This window comes from Falco peregrinus, chromosome 1, assembly GCF_023634155.1.
Source record: "Falco peregrinus isolate bFalPer1 chromosome 1, bFalPer1.pri, whole genome shotgun sequence".
In the NCBI taxonomy this organism is placed as follows: Eukaryota; Metazoa; Chordata; class Aves; order Falconiformes; family Falconidae; genus Falco; species Falco peregrinus.
The window spans coordinates 13,593,936-13,616,447 of NC_073721.1; the positions used below are offsets into that span (position 1 = coordinate 13,593,936).

Below are 22,512 nucleotides of genomic sequence, written 5' to 3' on the forward strand. Positions count from 1 at the left end.
AAACAAAAAATAGGGATAAAACCCACTGACATCATCCTGTGCTGCTCTTCAGTTAAAAAAAAAAACACAAAACAAACCAAAAAACACCACACAAATACCTTAGGCAAAGAACAGCAAATAACCACTTGTTTCAAGAGCTGTCTGCATTCTTTTTCAGTTGTGTTTAGTTAGGGCGTTGCATGAGCAAATTCTTATGCACGCAAATCTTCCTTTACATTGCACTGTGTAAAGAGTTATGAATTGCTGTATTCCCAGTTGAAAGCCCATTACAAAAGTGAAGTTTAATAGCAATAGAGAATTAAGCACAGAGTGTGAAAAAGCTGTGTGAAAAAGCTGTTGTAGCAGATACTGCAGGATGAATGTCACAGAGTGTAGGCCTTAGAACCATCATCAAATGACACTAGTGGAAGCTAGTAGCTTCATTGAAGTTTGTAACACAAATAGATGGTGTGAACTGTTTCTGGAAAGTCTTTATGAGAAGGCTGTGATAGTAAGGGTGGGACCTGTATTCCCTCAGCTCCACACAGGTTCCCCTTCTCACGTACCTTTCCTTAAATTAGCACTTGCAGTACCTAACCTTAAGTTAGAGTGGTTGCATTTCTGCATGAACAGGAGCTGTGCCTGTACATCCAAGTCACTCACCTATAGTGCTGCAGATCCCCTTTCCCTGATGTCATTTAAGGAAGGTGGCGTTTACCTTGTGTCACCACAACACTGAACATTCACCAGAGGAGACACCTCTTAGATTCTACATGCTGTCAGACTGTGAGACCTTAAAAATAATTATCAGCTGACCTGTTGTGAAAGGCAGAGACATTTCGTCGAGTGTCCCTGCCCTGCAGTGTTAGGTAGGCACAACCAACCCAGATTTAAACTAGCTGTGGCAGAACTGAACCCAGAGGTGGCAAATCACCTGACAGTTTTCAGCTTTGTCAGCGTCTGAGATTCTATGGTCATTTTCTAGGCTGTGCTCTTCCCTTCCTCTCTATGTGTGTGTGATAACAGACATATGAGTACCAGGGCAACGGTGGATGTGACATTAATGGTACGAACTTCAAAAGCTATTGATGCAAACTCCAGATCCATGACGCTGTGTTTCTGCACACACAGTGCCTGCATGCAGCACACTGTAGATATGAGGCAGCCAACAGTGGTGTTGGACATTTCAAGGGACAGAACCTTTTTGGAAGATAATTTTGCACTTTACTACTAAAAAGGTAGAAGATGTTATTACAGAAAGCCACAGTGTGAAACTGGCAAAAGCTCTTACTATCTTCAAATAAAATTCATCCAGGGAATAGAGCATGAAGTTCATTTTAATGATTGAAGTGCAGAGAAAGGAGGCAATGGGAGGTCTCCCATTTGTGTGAATTTCATGTTCAAAGAAGTTGCACACGGTTACATCCTGCTCTTACCAAACTGATAAAACAGAAAGTTTGAGACACACAGTCTTCAAGGACAGACATAAATACTAGATCCGAGGTGTTCTTTGCCTCTGTACTCTAATTGTTTGCTCTTAGTTTTCTGCTTTGTGCTTTAGTTTTTGCTATGCCAACACTCAGTCTGTTTACATACAGCTTGTACTTTGTTTTCCTTTTCCCTGGGTCACAGATTACATTTTTCTAATTATTTCCTCTCATCTTAATAACAATGCACTGAAAATATTTCACTTACCGTTAGCCTGGAAGATTCCAATTTTTCACATTTTTAGGAGAGCCCATAGTATATTTGGCAGGGTATTCAAATCATGGAATACATGTAGTCTTTTTTTGAAGTAAACCAGACACCTTCTTGCTTCATTAGATTTGGTGTTACGCATGCCTTTCAAGATAGATTAATTTCATTAGTTCAGCATCTCCTGAGAGTATATTATGAAAGAATATACAGTATGAAGGAGAGAAGAATTTTCCCAATAAGAACTGGGTACTAGTCCAAAGAGGGCTATTGATTTGGTGCCCTTCCTTAGCTTCTGGGGCCTGCTTTTGTGAATACTAAGCACTTGCAAGCTAGGTGAAATTATTTCTGAAAATTAGACCCTAACACTAAGATTCATGTCCAATGGAAATGTTCTCATATGATTACAGTTGTCTGATCCTGTGTTTTAGCCAATTGCTAGAGGCAATTCAGCTGATCTATTCTATATGCAATGCCTCAGTTTCCATGGAAAGAGAGGAGTCATGTCCTAGAACTGCACAACATTTGAAGTATGAGGCATCTCATTCTCTGTATGCAGCACCTGGGAAGTCAGGCAAAGACATATAATAGCAAATTGTTCACAAAACTTTTTTCTCTGAGATTTCCTTTTGGTTTATATGCAGTACTAAACCAGAGAGAACAATTCAAAGTATTTTACTGAGCGGTGATTGTTTTTCTTAATAGGTAAGGCTATTTCACTTAAAAGTTATCAGAATGCTAGACTTATAGATCTGGAGGGAAATTTGCCCTCTACATCTCCCTTATTTATTCTCCACCAAAAGCTTACCTCTGTTGTCTCCCTGGGAAGCTTAATGGAGAAAATGTATCAATTCATGACACTGGGTACTTTCTAAAGCCATCTGGCTCATACTAAAGTTTTCAAATATTTCTGCCAGAGACGTGTGGGTAACTCACTGGAAGCCCACCTGACTTATGGCCCAGGTCTGAATTGCTCTCAGTCACTTCTGGAGAAAAGAAAACCTGCCCAGAATTCATCTCTCTGAATTCTGTCACATTGAAGTATGGTGAGAACATCCTTCCCAATTTGAGAGTCCTGACTTTCACCTGCACCTCTATGGTAGGTTGACCCTAACTGCATGCCAGGAGCCCACCAAGCTGCTGTATCACTCCCATTCCCCGCAGGACAGCAGGGTGGTGGCAGGGAGAAAATAAGATGGAAAAAACTCATGAGTTAAGATAAAGGCAGTTTAATAAAGCAAAAGCAAAGGCGGTGCATGGAAGCGAAGGAAAACACAAGATTTATTTTCTACTTCTCATCAGCAGGTGATGTCCAACCACTTCCCAGGAAGCAGGCCTTCAGTGCGCATAGCAGTGTTCCAGAAGACAAACATCATAGTAACAAATGTGTCCCCCCTACCCTTACCCCCGTATCCTCCTCTCTCTTAGCTTTCATTGCTGAGCAGGCATCACATGGTATGAAAAAACCCTTTGCTCACTTAGGGTCAGCTGTCCTGGCTATTTCTGTTCCCAAGGCCTTGCCCGCCCCAGCCTACCGGTGAGGGGCAATGCTGGAGAGACAGCCCTGGTGCTGTGCCAGCCCTGCTCAGCGGGAGCCTGAACACCGGTGTGTATCACCACCTTTCTAGCTGCCATACAAAGCCCAGCACCATGGGGAAAATCAGCTCCATCTCAGCCAGACCCAATACAAGCTCTTGCTACTGATAATTAACTTCTGTTCATAGCTTTTTATAAAATACAGGCAGAAATAGCAGAAAGATCATGGACTCTGGGGCGCTTCCAGAAAACTGAGAAAACTGTCTAACAGGACAAGGGAAAGTGAATGCATGGGTAAAATTTAATTTAAGTTCAAATGAGCATAGGATTTCTTTCACAATGAGTGAAAAGGAACGGTGTCCTCTTCTTTGGCTGGGACCTTTGTGTGGAATTAGGTTTTAGGAATCTGCAGGAATAGAGGGTGGGCTGATTTGCTGCTTAGAAGATAGACTGCTGTGGGGAAACGCCAGGAGAGTTAGAAGACCAGGGGTATGGTCAGCCAAGGATTAATGTCCCTGAGACACATTTACAAAAGTTCACCTGGGCTTCCTTAAATTTTCCAAAAGATTACCTAGGTTTCCAAGGCCAGCATGAGGAAAGAGGAATAGACTACTCAGTAATGGGAAAGGTAAATTCCCACTCTTACTCTGAGTGCAGATACAGTTCTGGGATATGAGTTACCATGAATGAGGAATGCACAAAGCAAGGAAGCTGGGTGTTTCTAAGGCTTGCCTAGTAAGTTGTGTGATCTGCCCCCACCCTGTTATTATAGGGAGAATGATAGCAATAACCCCTGTAAAAGATCTTGGGGATAATTATGCTACCCTCAAAATATGATGTGCTTGTCCTCTAGATGCACTAGGTCTTCCTATAAGTGATGGGGCAGACGGAGGAATTACTGATTTTTCAGTTGAGAGCCTATCCATTCTCAGTATCTGCCTTTCAAAAGGCAATACGACATTATAAAATCTGAGTCCATAGCAGCCTTCCTTACACAGTCCCTCCTGTATAGAAGCGGTGAGCCCTCAGTATCTGGTGCGGTATTGCTTCTCAGTGGCTGTAACATCTGAAAACATGTTTCTCTCAGTGTTTTCAGAGGCCTACTTTTGTAGTGGTACCTGCAACAAATTTATCTGCTTATATATGCAGGTGAAAACTGGTTGCTCATTTTATACAGAAATCTGGTTGCAACCGCCTGTGTTCTTTCTGCCTTTTTTAACAGCTAAGATCTGTCAGGTGGGAATTCTCCCACTTCCTAGCTGTTCCCAGACAGCATACTGCAATTTTGGCACCCCAAATAACAAAGCAGGGAGAGAGTCATATAATATGCATCTTCTTTGTGCTCTATTAATCATAGAAATTAAATTTATTTCTTCATGCCTGGAGCAACTTGGCAAGGGGACATGGAGACAAGAACACCTGTTGTAAATAAAATGGTTAAACTGAGTACAAAGTTCTGTATGGCCTTTTGTGGGAGCACACTCTTGGGACTACCCAAAAATCAATAGACAAAATAGAAAACAGTAAAGCAAATCAGCGTGGTTTCTGCACAGCTGTAGAAGTGAATAATTCACCTCATAGGTAGTTCTGATTTTATAGGGTAGCCAAGATCTATGGTGAACAGCAATAGCACGAACTGCAGGGTGCAGCCAGTAAGCATGTAAGCAAGCAGGAGAGTGAGAATCCCAGGGCTGAACTAAGTACAGAAGGGCCAGACCAGAAAGGATGGTTTAGAAAAGTCCATTCACACACAAGGTTTTTTTCCTAAGATTTAAAAAAAAAAAAAAAAAAGTCTTTCCCACTGAGATGGAAGGATTGTATCAGTGATGTTTTCACAGTATTAATTTAGCTCTGTAACATGGCATTAGCCTGCCACTCTATGGCAAGACACAATCCAACAGGTACTCTGCCTTGATTTCCCCAGTAGTATTTCCAGCTTACTCTAGTGGCTTATAGCTTCAAGGCCAGGTAGCTTGAAAAGGTCAACCTGCCTCTGTCCCTCTTGGCCTTCCTCACAGAGCCTGAGGACAAAGAAGTCAAAGAGCTCTCCAGATCAGCAAGTTGGATCTGCAGTGCTTCCAAAAAAACCCTCTTACTTTGTTTTGTGGGCTGAGCTCTCAGATTCATTCTTTACCTGTCTCCTGTTACTTAACTTCTGTGCAAAGCCTACCCTTCTCCAGAGAATTCTGGTTAGCCAAACTCTTCTCAAATGATTTTAGCTGGAAGCTTCCCTCCTTTCATTCAGTTCCCAAGTAAGAGCTCTCACCCTTCCAGACCTCCTCACATGTGTGAGATAAAGCTGATTGTGCTGGTGCAGTTTAGTGCCTACTGTAAGCAGGGACAAACCCTATTTTAAAATTGATAGAAAACTTGCTATGTCATTGCAGAAAGAACAACCTTCCCATTTTCAGGCAGTAATTACATACAAAACTTAAAGGAAACTTTCCTTGCTACTCTCTTGCCCATAACAAATCAGGTCTGTGCCACAGGAAGCTCCGTCTGCAGTGGGTTGAGATGTGGGGTCAGCACATGGTGGTCTCCACGTTGCCTTGCCATCTGTGCTGGAAGTAGGCATTATGAAAGATTTACTAATGCAGGGATACAGCAGAAGAGTGTGTTTCGTAGCTAGGGTAGGACTCAGATTGAAAGAGGGTTATTGGTAGAGAAGGCATGAGAAGTAAAATCACAGAGAAATTCTGTTCATCAAGCATTTTCCCCCAGTCAAGTATTGACTGCCATTAGAGTGACATCTGCCAGTGACAGACAGCAGTGCCAGGTTTTGGTCAGCATTAATAACGAGCTTGTACTGCTTACAGGAAGAGAAATTGGTACCATTTGGGTTTTAATCTCATCTGCTTATGTAGTATTTACTTCTGAAGTAGAAAGAACTTAGTGACCAGAGCTTATGGGGAGGGGCTGCAGAAATATCTTGATAGGTGAGATAGAGTTACGTTATGGAGACAGACGGTTCTCTGATGAAAAGACAAAGGGGAGAGGAACAATAAGATGCGATTTGTACCCGCACACAGCAATCAAAATGAAAACCCTGGGTTTGAGAAAAAATAGTTCATGATAGCCAGAAGGTAAAGAAAGTGTGGTCTCATTTGATATTAAAGAATTGTCATCTTTCTCCTTTAGATAATAGCGCTATTGTCTTCAAATGATCCGCAAAAATGCATATACTGCCCTGATGGTTATAAAACTATTTTTCCTGGCACATATTGTCTAGTCTTACAACATCCTTGTGATAGAAATCCTAACCTTTCTAGAAATACCATCAGTGATTCTGGAAAAATTATAAAAATAAAGGACATGATTATTCAGTCTGCTGGTGGAAGAAAATTATGTTACTGCACTAATAAGCAGACAGCTTTATCACTGACTGCAGCTGAAGTCTCAGCAGCCCACAGCTACTGCAGGTACCCTGTGCTTTGCTGTTCTAGTCTGCATGGTGTTCATTGCTTTCAGGAATTTGGGCAGGGTGAGGAGGGAGAAACTGACCACTAACATCACCGAATTTTCAAAATCTTGTGTTTGAATTGTTTCTAAAAACAGCTTGGAGAGTCAGTGCAAGTTAGAAATACGGGAGGATATTTTAGCCAAGTCTGTAAGAGATTTCAGTGACAAGTGTCCTGCCCAAGACAAAATAACTAACAGCAGCTGCAGCAGGAGCAGGATTTGGCTCAGATTATACAGTGTTCAAGATTTGGGCAGGATTCTGTCATGACTATTGAGAACAGAGATATTATGAGGAGTTTCTCCCGGCTGCAACTTGAAACTTTTCACACAAAGTCCAAAATCAGACAGACCTAATGTTTAAGATGAAGGAGAATCCACTGCAGTTCTACAATCAGAGCTTCTCAATGTACAGAAGTGTAAAGCCATATGCTCATTTCTTTATAAACTCTTCTTCTAGGGCTGTCATCCAGCCTGTCATCATCTTGGGCTCTGATTTCCCAGGTGTTCACATGAGGCCTCTAAATAAAGAGATATTCTCCTTTAACTGTGCCATGTGGCCTTTATTAATACCTACTCTGCTAAATGACTCCTCTGGATCCTCACTCACTTCAGTTGCTATGACATCCTTTTTTCTCCAGCCTTAATTAATGGAACATACAAGGCAATTATCACAAGGCTGCAGACAGGATGCAAGTGTGCCAGTGTGGTTGTGTCCAGCTCAGTCCTTTTCAGCCCCTTTCATCTTGATCCTGTCATCTCCCAGCCCATTGCTTTGACTGTTACTGCCATGCATCCCCTTCTTTGACCTCCCCTTTTCTATTAAATCAGATAGATATTGCTGTCTTCACTTCCAAGGGCCTTGATGGATTATCCATCTCCAGCTTACTTATCATCTTTCAGACAGCACTGGCTTGCCAGCTCTCACATCCTGTCAGCCAGTGATGCTCATTTCTATCATTCACTGCACAGAGTTTCCAACATGCATGATTTGCTTGTCTTCATGCAGTTCCTCTTGCTGGTGGCAGTGGCAGTGAGAGACATTGACAACAGCTAGGCTGCAGGCACACAGAACCTGCTGCTCGTATTGTCAGCACTGACCCATATTGTCTTATTGTTACCTGCTACTTTCCTGCCAGTATGCCTCTGTTTCTTGCCTCCCTATCCTTGGATAACAAGCTCTTTGGAGCAGAGACTTTTTATTATGTGCTGTTACGATGTTCTGGCTTGCCTAACATTTCTAGGCATGAGAGTAATGCAGACATGGCGAGCTTCTGTTTTCTGGTAGTGTCATGAATTTCCTTCAACAAATATACTCTGCTTAAGTTTTAGGTGATGAATTGGTGAGTAGTTCAGTATGGTTACAATAAGAAGTCAACAGAATCTCAGGGTTTTGTTTTAATAGAAACATGGATGTCTTTTTGAAGACTGTTTTCAGAGTTTAAAAAACAAAAGAGAAAGCCTTATGAATAAATATCTCAAAAGCAAACCTATATGAACTAAAGTGATAAAAGACACTGGCAGTGATCCTCAGAAGCAAAACTATTATTTCTCACTTCTGTAGTTCTGCCTGCTCCCTACAGAACTGGCATTCCTTTCCATGACTTGCAAATGATGCTGCAAATCATGAAAACATAGTTGGGTAGTAAAGCACAGCAGACAAACATGTCTGAGTTTTTCCACTGAAAGAATATCCTGGAATTCATCTATGTGATAGGAAAAGCTGGGCACTGCATTCTTTCTGCTCTTCTGAGATTGCTACAAATATGCCTGAAACATGAAAAACAGATCAAAACCAGGCATCCCTGAATACAGACTTAATTTCTGGGCCTGATTCTCCACAGCCGTTGAGCTGTTTTGCATGCCACCATACAGTTTCCTTCTTGTACAAACTGAAACTTAAGAATGTCAACAGTAGGAAGCGACTGACGTCTCCCTGTATAAGAAACAAGTGGATCCTGTGATGAGGGACATCAGATTTAGACAAGCCTTATGTCACTTCTGAGTGAATGATTCAGCTACTTCTTTTCTTCATAAGACAGACAATGCGCTCTTTTCTAAGCAGTTTCTGCAATGGGACTTAAGACTGCAGAACACCTCAATAAAGAATGGACATTTAGAGGCTTTTTTTCCCCCAAGTACAAAAACATTTTCTTTGTGTGCATTTACCCCATTTTGCAACTTTAGTAACAGGATGTAATTTACACAGAGTAAAATTATCATCCTCTCTTTCTCCCCCCCAAAAAACCCTCTACCCAACCAAGAAGTTAACCCTTGCCATTACTACACAAAGAATATTTTACTAAACAAATGCATTGCTGCTGCCTTTGATACAAGAGGTGAAAGTACTACATTTTTTCAGTGTTTATTTATAGTAACTGATCGTAAGGGAGAAGAGGTAATGAGAAATAGAGTAACTTTTTTTTCCACAAATTTAAGTGAAGGTAAGTTCAAAAAATCCTAACCGTGCAATCAGTACAAACTGTTGCTATTATATTCCTGACTATGGACATGCTTGACAGTCTGCTCAGTCTTTTTGTTTTCAAATTCGCTGGCTCATTGTGGAGTTACTTTCTTGGATTTCTTCTAAAGCGATAGAACAAGGCTGTTCATTTGGCAGTTCATAGCAAAACATCCTTGTGCAGCAATCTGAATTACTTAGGATCATCAGGTAATTGCAGAGATCTCAGTGTCCTCTAGTATCTTGCAGACAGCAAGTCAACAATGATCATGTTGGTTATTACGTAAAAACAATCGAAAAATAATCTTGTGGCAGCATTCTTAAGTAGAGATACCAAATAAACTCAAACCTATTTTCTGAGCATAAACATTTCACATTTAAGGAGCAGTAGGACTCAGTTTTACAGTTCACCAAAATAAATATTCCACAAAACATACAATAAACTTCCAGGTCTAATCACCCTTACAGAATTAAGTAGTTTTGTACTTTTATCATGGATCTGTTCCTCAGATAGTGTAAATCAACATGGCTGTACTAACTCAGCTCCTACTGCTTGAGGATCTGGGCTCCCTCTTACAAAGCAATTGCAAAGCCAGTATAAACGGCCCAAGGAAGATTCTGCCACAGGGTTTCCAAGCACCGTACAGATGTCAAAGTGTATTCCCTTCCTAGCAATGCTTGTTACCTGACAGACTCTAGCTCCCAGATAAGACCTCCAGAGCTGCTTTAGAATGGGAAAACAGCGGAGGTATTTTCCTCCCATTCACTCTGCTGATTTGAACACTACAGGACCTGGCTCTCCAGAGAAACTTTCTGCTGGTTTAATAAGTGATTTGGTTCCACTGCAACTCCAGCTCAACACCTGCAGAGCAGAAAGAGTTTACCAAACAATTATAAACTGAACTGAGAATAAAGCAACACAAGAATTTAAGACTGGGATATGATTGTTAGACTATGCCAGGGAACAGCAAAGGACAGCTGCTTTGTAGGGGCCAGTAGGATGATAATAAATCAGGAGGCCAGAAGCCTCCCCAGGCAGGGCAGCATGCCATAACACGTGAGCAAGGTGAGCTCGGCAGACCTGGGGAAGGCAGCTCTCAGGATCAGCAGAGAGTCTGGGCTATCAGTCACATCCACGCAGCCGGGCAGGGCTGGCAGCAGAAGGTGGCGAGGCAATATCCGTACCCAGGCCCAGATCAGCCAGGCCCAGGGCTGCACGCCGACATAGCTGTGATAAGCTCAGGCAGTGAGCAAAGGGCCAGGCTTCAGCTTAAATGCAGCCCCTGGCCCCATGGCTAGAGGGGGTTGATGGGGGTGTCGGGTGAAGCTGGTCAGGGTAATTAAGACCTATTGGGGTACTCAGGTCCCTGACAGACTCTTGAGTCTCAAATTCTTAACTAAATTACTTACTACTGTATTATATCCACTAAGTTAAATTCTTCATAAATGAGCACATTTTCTCAAAACCAAAGTCTTACTACCTTGCAGTGATGTCACCCTAATACCTGTTTGCCGTCTGGTCATTTATTTAGAATCATAACTTTGGATTTGGAATCCCCTCACATTACGGAAGTTTAGAGCAAGAGATCTTAGGAGGGATTTTTTTGTTGCTGTTTATTTATTATTTTAAATAATCTATTGCATTAGAGAAAGATGTTGGTATTTAATAGATAGCCCTAAGAACATAAAAGTACGACAATGCCCATTCTGAGTCAGTCCAAGGGTCTGTCTAACCCAATATCCAGTGGCTAAAAGCAGCATGCCAGGAAAGAGAAGAATATGGTGAGATTTCCCTAGATTACTCTTTCAGCCTCCAGCAGTATGCAGGTCAGCACATCTGTGCCTCTCAAACCATATTTCAGTGATCTAAATCAAACATTGATGAGGCTTTTGTGGGTTTGTAAAAGGAGTCTGGATGTAAGAATGTAGTTTCAAGTTCTCGACATAAAAGTCAGGGAAAAGAAAGGCTGCAGTCTGAACCATGAAGTTATTTTGGTCCAAGCCAAATTACTCTTCAGCTTGAGCACAAGCACAGAAATCTGAAAGCTAACGCAGCCTCTCTTGGAAAGCTTTGTATAATTTAAAACAGAGTCATACTAAAAAAAACCAGTTTTCATCTCAGCTCGGCAACTCTCTTCATGATAGGCCAGTGCCTTTCAAAAAAGTTGCCAGAACAAACCAGCTGAGACACAAGCTCCCTTTCCCTCCTTTCTTCTAATGATTGGAAGAGAAATAATTTCTTTTAAAATCTGTGAACCAAAAACTCATTTTAATGCAACATCTTTTATTTTTTTTAAATAGATACTAAATAGCCTTATTAAAAGCTCTGATTTTCAAGGTTTGATGATCAGAACTCTGAGATTCGCATTCCAGAAAAGTGCCTGCAACTGAAGCACCCAGAATGACTAGCTGAAGATTTAGGAGCATGTTTTTTGTATAAGAATTAGGCTTTAAGAACTGAGAGGCTGAGTAAAACCAGAAATCCAACAGAGTAATGCAACATTAACATTCGCTGTGTTGGGAATAGTTTCTAATCACTGCTATTTCTCAGGCTTTCCTTGCGGTACTTTGATGGTGCTTCTATTGAATGTCTTCTGCTCATTAGACATTACTGCAGTAAAAGGCTCTTCATGATTCACTGAGCACAGAAAAATAACAGAGGGGAGACTTTTAAAAGAGCAGCTTTTTTGCATTCTCCAACCATTCCACTAGGTCTGAGTTCTTAATTTTTAGTAGTCAGTAGAGTTATGAATATATGTGTTTCCAAACTGGAAGGTGTTTTGCAAGTATTCCTTAATGATCAGCATTGAGATGTCATATTAGAGATCATTCTACGAGAAATATTCACCCACGGGGAGCTGAACATTTTAGTCCTTTAGTGATCATCAGTGCACATACATTTTAGAGCACTGGTTCTGGATTTTGACATATATTTACTGTGAGGTCACTTGATGCATTTTTTTGAATATGTAGGACTCAAAGATGCTGATGGTCTTTTGTGCAGGGTACTTATCTAACTAAACTCAGGAATTGCGATATGGTTTTTGTTCTGAAAGCTGCTACTGTTACCTGCCCTGCCAACTTGTTACCACAAATTAATTTGTGTGTATCTGAAAACTAATTTTTCCAATTACGCCGGTTCATCTGCTAAAAGATAGTTACCTACAGAGCTTGAACCGCCGATGTTTACACCGTAACAATTACAGCAAATACCAACAGAAATAATGGCACATTTTCCTGACTTGACAGCATCCTTCCCCAGAATTCATGAAACTACACCAGGAGCATTAAAACACAGGAGTACTGTCATTAAAAACAAAAGGTGTGACACCTGGAGAAACAAAGGAGCAGCTGTAATCCAGCCCACAGATACCATTTGCAGCTGATTTTCCAGTGTCATAATGAATTGTTTCTCCATTGCACTTAGGCCAGCTTCCGTGGAAGGACATTAAATATAATAGGCAATGTGTATGACCAGCAGAATAAAGCAAAAACCATTTGGCCCTCTATAAGAATAAAGCCTTGTGCTTCAACTAAAGAATTGGGAACAGGAAAGCAGGGCTTTAGGAGACCGGGGCCAGAATTTTGAAAGCGGAAAATTCCAGCTTTACTGTGAAATAGCAGATACTCCATAGCCCAGTGATGGTACATTTTGCTGTCTGTCATTAATTCTAGGTTTTAAAAATATACCAGTACTTCATTTCAGTTGAGTTCATTAGCCCGAACAGCAGCAGGAACATAGCAGTGGTCAAACAGTCTAACATGTGGATGATATGAAAACAACAGTTCCGCACTCTTGACAAGCTGAGAATGCAGGTTCAAGGAAAAAAACTTCATATCTTAGGAAGATGAAAGTGAATGCTGACAGGAGGAGTTAGTCATGTAGATATTAATTCACAGACTATGAACTCCTTTAATAGTTTTGAAATAATATAACTCAGTACTTGACAAGATTTGGTTGTAACTTGTTCACTTTGTAGACATAAGCAAACATTAACCAAAGTGTATTTTTCCCCAGAATATTCCCATGTACTAATACCTCCTTTGTTGAAATAAAAATGTACTAAAAATCAAATTAAATAGGTTATTTTTTTTGTCCAACCATTTTCAAGTTGTTTTCCTGTTCTGGCACTTGAGAAATCACAATGGAAGCACTTTTCTTCCCACACCTGTTAATAAAACCCAGTTTTAAACTCATCAGTTTTGTCCATTTGACAGATGCAAGATTTCACTAGTTAGAATAAACATTCTTTGATAAAATTAGCATTCCGAGTTACAAGTAGTATTTTTATTGAAGTTCTATAGTCAATAGCAATCCTTCTCTTCCTCTATATAAAGAAATATATATGAATGTATTTCTATAGTTCTTGTTACTAAGCATTTCTACTAGAAATTTATTTGGTTGATGTTAGCAAAAATGTATGTGATTATTTTGGCTGTGGTATGTTAGTCTGGAACACGAAGGTTGTTGGCTGCCCAAGGAAACTTCCTATGATGCTAAGGAATCAGCCATGAAACTTCTGTGTGCTTTCAGGGCACATGTGCTCATTTACGTGACTTAATCAAAATAACCATGTCTACTTTAATTGAAACCTTTTGCCAGTTGATGCAATGTGCAGATGATCTTGGAAGCACAGGTGTCCCTCTTCAGCTGAAGACAAGACAATAATTACAGTATGATACTGATTCAAGATTTATTATTTTAGGACAAAAAGAGTAAGAATATCCACATATTGTACTTGCATAGCAAGAGATGTAAAGTAAGAGCAGTATAATTATTCTTGTGACAATTTATGTGCAGATCAGCACTTAAAACTGTGCTCAGTGTCAAACCACCTGAATTTCAGGCAGATGGTCCTCCTGCAGCACCTGGGTTCTTGCAAGCGAGAAACATGTCGGCCTGGCAGTTTGGACTTCTCTGAACCAGATTCATGCAGCTTTGGCTGTGAAAGGAGGTGGCAATCACCTCCCCAGGCCTTCCATCCTTCTCTGTATTGTTTCTTCTCTTCAGCATCTGATGCTTTTGTCTTGATTGAACAGGGCAAGGAAGCCAAGTTCCCTCATTGTCTTTCTTCAGGATAGACAGTCACAGGTCCTCAATTACACAGTAGTCGAACTGTTTAGAACGTTTTCTGCATTGGAGGGTTAAGGCAGAAGCCTTTCTTCAGTCTGGACTGCAGTATCTAGAATTCTACCAAAGATTTTTGTTTACAACAGACATTTGCCATGTTTTGCCAGAGGCTTGAACAGTTTACAGCTTTTCCTAAGCATCAATTGTTAGTACAAAAAGCAGATACAGAAAAGCTGACATTTCTTCTGTCCTTTTTCAACAAATGGGAGAACATGATTTGTCAGCTATAATGTGAATTTCTTATTTTCCCTTTACTTAATTTCAGAAGAGAAGTACTGTGTTGAAACTGAAGTGGTGTCTAGGTAAAGTATCTTTTGAGAAAATGATGGTGCTCTAAATACAAATTTGGAATAATACTAGAGGGTTTTCAGCTGTGACTTGGGCAATTTCTCACCAAGCCTAGATGATGGATTGTTTCTTTACAATATGTTAAACAGGTTGCATTAAACAAAAGAAAAGCAACGGGGAAAGTAATATATATTACACAAGATACTGCTTTCTCAGTCTCTGAAGCTGTGGTCATATTTAAAGGGTTTTTTTCTTTTTCCTCTGACCTATTTTACTTTATTATTGCCAGCAAATTTGAGGTCTTCTGCCAATTAAATAATTTATATCCTTTTGACATAACTTATCTCTGTATTGCAAGAAGCATTGTCTGCCAAATACTACTCATTCAGTTCTAAGCTTGTCTGCAAGCTGTGGAGAGGCAAGCATTTACCTAGCTTACATGAAGTTTTCACATGGCTTCATTTTTGTCCATCTTACTCCACGGAAGAGGAAATCTGCAGCTGGGAGCGACCCAAATGCTATTATCTGATACTATGGAGCATACCCACTGGCAAATCTAGAAAAATCAGCCTCTGTATCCACATTAAGGATAAATGACAGAAATGTTTGAACATCTCCTAGGACTCCTGCAACAGTTTCCTGGCATTGTAAAAAGAATTATAATCACAAGGGAAAGAATTCTTACGACTGACAGGAAATTTTTATACAGAGATAATGTAGACCTTAGAAAAGCAGGAATTCATCTTCAACAGCCTCAGCCACTGAAACTTGTCTGCACGCCCTCTTTAAACACCTCCATCAAGTGACTCATCCCATTCTGAGACAGTCTAAGATTAGCCAGAACAAGCCACCCTCTAGGGCTCCCTGTCTCCACACTACAAACAGGGCATAGATGACTAGCAGAAACAAGGTGTAAAACACGTGCTAAGGTTAGCAGAGTTGAACCCACCTTCAGAACACAGGTATGGCAGAAGTACAGTACATGGGGAAAAATTTCTTTATGCTGGGGTCCGGCTTTTTTAAACATCTTTATTTTCTCTGTTTCCTAGTACTAGGGGACCCAAGAAACAGGACTTTGAATTAGTCTTGAGCTTTCCATTGTTGTTTGGACTTCAACTTCAACACATACTACTTCAACAGTACCCTCTATTTCTTAAATGTTGTACATTCAAACCATACAGGATACTGCTCTGTGTATCGAAAGACATTCCTTTTAGGAAACTGTATTCTAATGCTACATTAAAAAACCCCAACATCTCCTTAAATACCTAAAAACCTCAAAGTCTTCACTGTTGGGACAGTGCCAGCAAAAATAAATTAAGGGACTTACCACCATAGTGATAGATAATGCAGGAAAATTACTACATCTGTTCCTAAAGTAATCTTAAAGAATCTTCACGTCTACAAGAAAAACTAGTAAAAATCAGCAGTGCTGGGGCTAGTGAAATAATTTCCAAACAGTTGCAGAATTAATGCAAATATAGATTCATTGCACTGTGTCATTTGAAAAAGTTCCTGGCTTTCACTCCTCTCTCCGTGTTTCTGTGATGACTTATTTCAGTTGTTTATCTATAGGAATGTGGTGCTACTGAATCTAAATCCACAAGCTTCTACTACTAGAGCTAAAGAATGAGGTTGATTAATTTGCAGGGGTCAAGCCAGGCTAGCTATTAAGGAGGGACAAAATGACCCATCACAACTGGCAGTGCAGTTCTGATGTAGTGCATGTTGTTGTAAACAAATGTGCAACAAAAATCATTTGTCATAGAAGGCCTTAAATTGCCAGAGGTACGTCTGATTTTTAACTATATCATTATATCTCCCATTAGTAATCAAAATCAGTCTATCTCTAGTAGAAGACAGGGAGGACAATTTCATACTTGAGTTTCCCAGAGGTCATCAGAGGCACTGGAGTACAGCTTTCCTGCAGTGGAAGAGGACAGTTCACCATGTGCTCTTCAGGAGAGCACCGCAGCCCAACATTTGGGATTTGAACTTGCCCAAGGGTCTGGCTTTGATTTATGGTGACACTCGGTCTTGTCATACAAGGGGACAAACCAGGTTTGGATGAGAATGGATCCTTGTATTCTGGCCATACTACAGAACCCCTCTGCTTGACCAAGGAGGAATATAATGAGACTGGAAGAAAATCAGAAATTGTATTTGAAGTGGCGTTTTCTTTGTCATTGCTAGGCAAGTGAGAGAAAGAAATAGGATCTTTTGACTATTCCCTTTGGTTTGTTAGTAAGTTGGCAGCTAAAAAACCTAAAGCTTAGGGCATACATTTCTCTGTAGTTATTTACCTGGGAGCAAATAGATATTCTCCAAGTTAATATTTCTTATGTATTCATATAAATGAATAGCAACTATTATACCTCAAAATCAAAGCCTTTTCCTCATAATTCTGGGAGATGGAGTTCAAAAGACTTTGCACTGATTATCCCTGACTTCTTGGTTTAGGATAGGCAAAGGAAAGCAAGAAAGGAGGAAAAAAATATTCCAAAAGGAAAGTCCTTGTAGTACTTTTAAGATTCTGTTGGAGTCCTGAGGTCCAGAATGTCTTGGGCAAGCGATGGTTGTATGTCTAACCATACACCTGAGAATATGTTGCTTTGCAACGATACACTCTGACAGTATATGTTACATAAATCATATACTTACAGAGACAAAGTAGTTTTAGATTACAGTCTCTCATGGGTTGCCACTTATTGGGAACAGGGTGCCTAAATGTCCTCCTTTGTATTCTGAAATCTCTTGTAAGGTCCAGGAGCTGGGGAGATAACCAACAAGGGGAAAAAGTGAATACTGACAGAAATCAGATAACCGCTGTCCCCCTTCTGTCATGTGATGTACTGTCATTAGGTGATAGGGGAAAAGAGAAGGCACTAGCGCCAAGAAAAGGACAAATTAACACTGTGCGAGGCAGGAGATTGATACTGTTTAAATTCAGGATACAACTTTACACTGATTATTTACCAAAAGGTAGATACTACTTCCTTGATTTAAATTAATTTCAATCTTCTTCCTTCACAGTCATTACCAAGGAAACCTTTTTAACAACTTGTCCCTACCTGAAGAACTTTCTGCTCCAGTTCATACAGAGCGCTTGGTGCTTGGTCTCCTTGCAGACAGATAATGGCTATTAGGTGACAAGGCCTGACAGAAAACCACCACCCAGACATGTGAAACCAGGTACATTTAAAACTTCTATTTTATAACTCTTTTTTTTACCACCACCTTCATTATCTTCGATATCAAAGTCCCAAGCCTTGACTTACATAAGCATGTGATGGTTGTATTGCTCTGTCCCACAGCTGATGGAGGTGGCATGTTCTCATTTTTGAGAGTTAATGTGACTAAATCTTAGAGACATTTGATAACCTGGTATTGAGTAACATTACCCCGAAACAGCATTTAAGTACTTCAAAAAAACTGGCCTTGAAGTATGGTGTAGATTATCAGTGCTGACAGACTAATATGAAGTTAATTATTATAGCTATGCAACAAAGGTAGTGAGGGACTTAAAAACGCAGGTGATTAGTTAAATGCTATATTAATAAGCAAAATGTCTGCAGTCTACCAAAGACACAAGCTATCAGACACCTGTAGAATAGCATGCAGAAAATAACAAAAGCTATATAATCTGTACTGAACAGAGGTGCTGGGCACTCCAGAGAATCTGGAGCCTGGAAGTGGTGGGATGAGGAGCGGCTACAGTGACCGAAGAGCCTCCACAGTGCCAGCAGCAGACTGTGGTACTTGGAGAGCAGTAGCAGCCAGGGACAGAGCAGCTTGCGGCCAGTGGCAGTCAGGCTCTGGAAGGACCAGTAACATGAAACACGTTAACTTTGAAAAAACACCGCTGCGCAGGCATGAGTTTTCCATTTTGGTACTACCTTACACTTTCCAAAATTTCATGCAAATTCATCGTACATAGAAAGTAAATGGAAAGCACCTAACATTTAACAGAGTATTAGAAAAACATGGTAAAGGGGAGAACAGTGGCACAGGGGGCAGCCGAAGAGCAGAGGAAGGGAAGGAGACATGGCAAGGAACTAACTAAAGCAAGCAGCAACATACTATTAATCTAGCAACTGTAACAAGAGGTGCCAGTCCTTTAGGAGCAGAAATAAATCTACTTACAGCATTAATCAGTAATGCTTGAAATCAATAATACATAACAGACTAATGGATCTGAAAAGTCATTAGTGGTATGGGAAGCTTACTTCCTAGAAGTAATCGAGCTAGTCAGAGAATGGATAATCTTGTCTGTGCAAAAACTGGTATTATATGTTCAAGTGATGTGAAAAGCATAAATTCCGATTTTTTGCATGAAAAGAAATGTCAAAATAAGTTTCTTGATAGGTGCCTTTCAATATTTTTACATGAAGCTTCTAAACTAAAAATATGTCTATTTCAAAAATGTTGTGAAAGAATGCAGATATTCAGGTTTTTTTTCAGGATTACATCAGTAAAATTACTGGAAAAATACCTAGTCGAATGGTCTTTTGCTAAGGGACAACTATTTAGACAATTTTTAGTAAAGCTATAACTAGCACCAGAAGTTAACGGCACAGGAAATAGTGAAATACAGTGACTAAGCCATCTTGCTACCTTTACCTTTAGCTGGATAAAAAGCCAAATAATTTTATTTACTGTATCTACATGATAAAAGGCTGTCCCGTTACAGCAATGTTTTGTTGCAGATTTTTTCTGTTTCTTTAGACAGAAGGAAAAAAAGCTGCAAGGGCTGTGATAAGACTAGTAAATCAAATCAAATGTATTTTTTATAAGGAATATCTTCTGACACTAAAAATGTTGATCTTGCTAATGGTTCTGGCATAACACATGTGAGAGGATTACAAATTTGTAAAGTCAGTTTGTCAAAGCAATCACCTCTTCAAAGAAAGGACTCCTCTGGAAGAGCACTTGTGCTTTGACAAGAACGGACTTTGAATGTCCAAGGCAGATGAAAAAGGTCCCTTCCAGGCTCTGCTCACCAAAGGACAGATACCCCTATTAAACAGTAGCATAGGAACAGAATGGGAGGAGGTACCTTTCTCATTCCCAGAGCCCGCAAAGCCAGAAAAACTTGTAAATTTTCTGGAAGGGGGGAAAAAACCCACCTCTGAAGTTCGGCATGAAGTATTTTTAAGAGTAACCAGGAGATACTTGAAACATCCAAAAGTTAACACAAATGCTGATTATATTACTTTCCTCCTCACTCTAAAGGAGATTTAGTAACTTCAGACCCCACTACTAGTTTGCTTTCTTTTGGTTTATCCTTTTGGTCCCTTTTGTTTCTGTTTGTGCCTAGAACTTGGTGTTTCACTGAAAGGCAGGTTAAAAGCTGAGTGTGAGCTCTAACCAGAACTAATGGAGTCAAATTAACTTCTAAAGGCAAATTCTATTAATAAAACTGGATTTAAAAACTGGGGAAGTTTTCAGAAGTGTTTATAGATAAAAAGGTACAAACCAAGATTGCAGAAGGTCTGTAGAAACCAGTGAGATAGCTTAATATAACTGGTATCACTTAACCTTTATCAAACCTGACAAGGACATGAAGCTTATGGTCACTAAAACTAAAGCATATGCTAAGTTGTATTGGTTTAATGGTGTTTATGTGCATGGTAGATTAAGGCATGGTTAGCTTTAACAGCCCCTTTGTTGGTTAGGAATGTAAATATTGATTTGCCCATTTCACTGACTAACGTAGATCTTTGCTAAAGAAGTGAATAATTTACAGCACTCAAAGCCTAGAGGTCTGGCTATACTCCACTGAACTAAAACATACTCTGGTAAAAGCAAAAACTCTCGGGTGAGTTCTCAGTCATAAAAGCCCCAGCCACCCCTGAGCACAGATGTGTTAAATCCCATAACGGTAGGCACTGGAAGGGGGTTGTGTTCTTTCAGGAGTTAGTATATGAAGAGAAGAATCACTTTACATAGTATTGTACATACCAGTCTACTAGTTCAGAAGATGTCATCCTAAGGGTTGGAGTCCTGTTGAAAAGAAATTGTGAGTATAACTGGAAAAAATTAACAGTAGTATAACCTCAAAAAATTACAGTCAGAATTATTTAAGTAGTGTTCTGTGAACACATGAGAGTTCAAGCAACAGTTCATTTACCCAGCTTCTGCTGTTCTTGTTGCCGTATAAATATTGCCTTATGATGAAGGTATTTCTTCTCTCACCTTTTTCACCTTACTTCGTCCTTTCTCACCTCAACCCAACTTAATGTTTTTTCCATTTTCTTCCCACTGTTCATTTCTTCCTTCCTTTCCCCCCCCAAGTGGTATCTCTCATTCATTCTTTCTCATACTTATCCTTTCTTCATTTCGGTATTTTTCAGTCTCTGTGGAATAATAAATACTTGGTTTTCTAGGAAATTGGAAAAGCACAAAAGCAAACTATTTTTCTTAGCAGGGAAGTAGTGGACCATATCTGCAGCCAACTGATCTCAGAGTCCCTGCATGGAATAATTCAGTTCCATATCTGCTAGTCCCACTCTAATTTTGTGTTCAAAAGTTCTTTGCACACTCAGCAAGCTAACAAGTACTCAAACTTTGTAACAAGACCTTTAAAAAGCTTTCGCTGCAATATTTGGCACAGACTTCGGGACTTTTTATTAGGTAATGAAGGAAGCCCCCACTGCAGAGGATGACATTACTTAATGATAAGATGAAAGCAAGGAAACATGTTTTTCTCCCACACAGCAAAGGCATATTACTGGATGTTGCTGCATATCGTGTACTGGTTGAATTAACAATCATTTTGGAAAGCCTGCGCTTAATGTGAAAAATAGTAATAATAAGAAATAAAACAGTTTAAAAAAAGGTCCATGGCCTATGTTAGAAGAATATAACTATATAAAGCTATTTTATAGATACAGCTGTTTTGTTAAATAGGCAGCGAACTGGTTATTTGTAAATTTGTTCTAAAATAGCATCATTCTGGTTTTAGAAGTTAGATAAGAAGAATGGAGATATTTTCTTTTAACAAATAGCATTAAGTGGAGCTTTGGTGGTACTTAGTGAACTGCTACAGTCTGGTTTACAGTCTGTTGAACACTAAACAATGGAGCTGGGTTTTTGTGTGGTGTTCCTTTACTGGATTACATTGTTCAAGCAGATGCAATCACAGCAATATTAACTACCTTCTGAGGTAAGACGAAGGACTCAGCCAGAGGCAGCTGTTAAAGTTTCATAAATGTTTCACAAGAAATTAACTGTTTTCAAGTAGGCAGAAGCTCATAAGGAAGCTTGTTCTGCATGAAATGAGGGCAAATTTTAATTTATTAGAATACAGTTTCATTTAAATAGCTATTTATTTTTAATTTGAAAGTGTTGACAAGGCACAATACCTTTACTTACTACTTATCACATGACAAAACTACAATAACTTGTCTCTGTCTCTTCCGCAGCAGGATATCCAGTGTGAGTTTGTTACATTACAGGAAATATCTATTTTTAAGTGAAGTGATAGCACCAAGAAAGGCTTTCTGACATATATAATACAGCAAAAAGTATTTTAGCATAGAGTCCAGGTCTTTAAAAGACTTCTTGCCCACTTGTCCTGTATCTCATCCTTTGCAGTCACAGCTCTCCTTTGTTATCAGCTGTGATGAAAGGATGGAAGACATCCAAGAACCTTCTTTATCTATAGATAAGTAATAGTCTCCTGTTGGACCTGTCCTTTCCCTTAACAGAACCTGCGGAGGTCCATGTTTCTCAAGCTTCTCTCCCTTGGTTCTACTTTGGAAGTAATGTTTGATACAATCTTGGTTGTATACATCTTTGTTTCCCTATTACCACTTGGTCTGAGCAATTTGCAGTGCTTGTAAAGCAAGTTACACCACGACTTACCTACCATTCATGAATAAGATTAGATTATGATTAGTCACCAAGTAGATCCCTTGGAAATTTAGTTTTAAGAAGCACATACTGTTTCTGTTAACTTCTTCAA

General features: G+C 39.8%; 1 protein-coding gene across 1 annotated transcript in view; it reads left to right on the forward strand.

Moving 5' to 3' along the window:
* WAPL (WAPL cohesin release factor) overlaps nt 1-22,512 on the forward strand; it is a 160,000-nt gene that overhangs the window by 41,812 nt on the left and 95,676 nt on the right. Inside the window, exon 3 of the mRNA XM_055819759.1 lies at nt 17,580-17,738. The gene's annotated coding sequence lies outside the window, so the exon portion shown is untranslated. The remainder of the gene's footprint in view (nt 1-17,579; nt 17,739-22,512) is intronic.